Raw genomic sequence first — 2161 nt, 5'->3', positions numbered from 1 at the left:
CTGGAATGGAGACAGAGGCTCCACTGTACAGTTTTTTTTTTTTTTTTTTACACAACAGTGTACCTTTACTTTGCAATGCAAGAAACAGGTACATGAATAAAGATACAGGGAGAGTGAAATAAAATAAAAAATAAAATAAAATTTAAATAATTATTGCAATTTAGATCAACTTAAATTTATTTAAATTAAAATGAAAACACATTATGGAGCTTGGGCTTCTGATTTAAATCATATTCTTCTATTATGGAGAGAAGATTAATGCCATTCTTGTTTTTCATATTACTAAGGGTTTTAGTGTAAGAAACAAAATCATTATGAAATGCACGGGTTTCACTTTTATGAATTTTGATTTGAGTATGAAAAATTTCCTCAGCACATTAACTTTTTGCCTCCACAGATTAAGCTCGCCATATAATGAGACGGTCACCTCATTTTAGTGGAGCACTGTCCATAAGCCCAGAATTGCGCGATGAAGGCCTGGATAAAAATGACTTTGTTGGTAAGTGTAACAATGCTTGCAGAACCAGAGCACCAGAGGGAGCCATCACCCGAATATTGACATTTGCAAACTCGTTTCCTGTCTTACTCGGGTATTTAAGCAGCACGCTGCCTATTGTTCACTGCGAAGTATTGTTCTCTCTAGTGGATTATGTACCAAGCCTTGTTTATTGTTCCTGATTGCCTGCTACATGTATGATCTTTGCCTGTTACTGTTTTCTACGAGTCTCGGTTTTGCGGTTTTGGTTTCTGTTCGCTAGTTCTTGATTGTCCGGTTTTTGTCCGATTGTTCCGATTCTTGCCTGCCGTTTTGTGAATAAAGATTTGCATATGGATTCTACTACGCCTGCCTCGAGTGCGTCCTTACAGTAAGTCATTTTCACTGTGTTGTTGTTGTTGTTGTTGTTGTTATTTAGTTCTTAGATTCAAGAAGCCTTGTCATTTCAACCACATATATCTGATGCAGTGCATAGTGAAATAAGACAATGTTTCTCCAGGACCTGGTGCTACAGAAGCATACAACATGGAGTTCAACACAAGAACAACACAGAGCTAGGACCGAAAGTTCGTCCAAGCCACATAAAGTGTTATGTTTTGTTGTCACCATGTTGTTCTTAATTCTGTTTTTGTTATTTATCTGTGTAGTTGTTTGGTTGGTTGTAGTTTTTAAAAAACCCATTCATTTTTTTTCTAGTTGCCTGTAAGACATACTACGAGACCATGCATAGAAATTTCCAGTACAGCCAGAGCTAGCGAATGTGGCTGCAGCTAATAAGACCTCAGCCCGGAGTCGCCGGAGGAGGAAGAGGGTAAGAAAGATTAGAAATAAATTTGTTTTACTTATTTCTGTTGCATCAGTATATGTACTAATAATAATGTACACGTAGCTTATTATATGTAATAATTGTGTTTTCAGCTCTTGGAGGCGAGGCAAAGTGTACTGGCTGCGGACGAAGTGGACTTCTGGAGGGGAATCACCGCTGACATGATGTCAGATGAAGAAGACGGTGCTGTTGATGGAGTCTCGGGGTGGATTGTGAGGCCTCCATCGTTCCACAGCCAGGAGCTCAGAAGTCTGTGTGCTAGGCTGCAGATGAGAGTAGAAGGCAGTTCAAAGTATGCAGCACTGCATCACCGGCGTCTGTGAACTGGGCTTCCGTCTAACAGAACGCCACCGCATACCTACGACCCTGTGACGGCAAAAAGACATTTGATGCCAAACGTGATGCCATGACAATAATCTCTGGCTACTTTTTGTGTATTTATATTTCATATGTCTATTTAATAAAACTCTTACATTTAATCAGCATGTCTCTCCCAAATGTCTGTTTTCCTAATATTTACTGTTAGCCTTTATGACACCTATATTGTTATAATACATCTTTAACAATTTTTATAGATTAATATAAATAAATATTATTTATATAATAAATATATAACAAAAGGGAAAAGGGAGGGGTTTACTCAAAACTGTATTATAATTGCCCAGACTGACCAATAGCAACACATGTCACAGCCAATCACAGGTGATCTTTCTGTTTTAAAAATTGTGCTTTCATCCAGTAGGTACTGTAGAACATTCAAGATGGTTTCATTCATATGCTAATTCACATTTCGCACCTTGTACCTCCACACACACCTCCCTCCCTATACACCCCCTGGT

At 38.3% G+C, this 2161-nt stretch overlaps 1 long non-coding RNA gene across 2 annotated transcripts; it reads left to right on the top strand.

Moving 5' to 3' along the window:
- The first annotated feature begins 233 nt into the window (after positions 1 to 233).
- LOC131348978 (uncharacterized) lies at positions 234 to 1734 on the top strand. Of its 2 annotated transcripts, XR_009204013.1 has the most exons (4): positions 234 to 866; positions 996 to 1062; positions 1193 to 1307; positions 1415 to 1734. It is a non-coding gene; the product is annotated as an uncharacterized LOC131348978 (long non-coding RNA). The 2 variants fall into 2 exon arrangements; XR_009204012.1 differs by having other exon boundaries at positions 996 to 1307.
- The last annotated feature ends 427 nt before the right edge of the window (positions 1735 to 2161 follow it).

This window comes from Hemibagrus wyckioides, linkage group LG29 (genome assembly GCF_019097595.1).
Source record: "Hemibagrus wyckioides isolate EC202008001 linkage group LG29, SWU_Hwy_1.0, whole genome shotgun sequence".
In the NCBI taxonomy this organism is placed as follows: domain Eukaryota; kingdom Metazoa; phylum Chordata; class Actinopteri; order Siluriformes; family Bagridae; genus Hemibagrus; species Hemibagrus wyckioides.
This window is presented reverse-complemented; position numbering and strand designations above follow the sequence as displayed.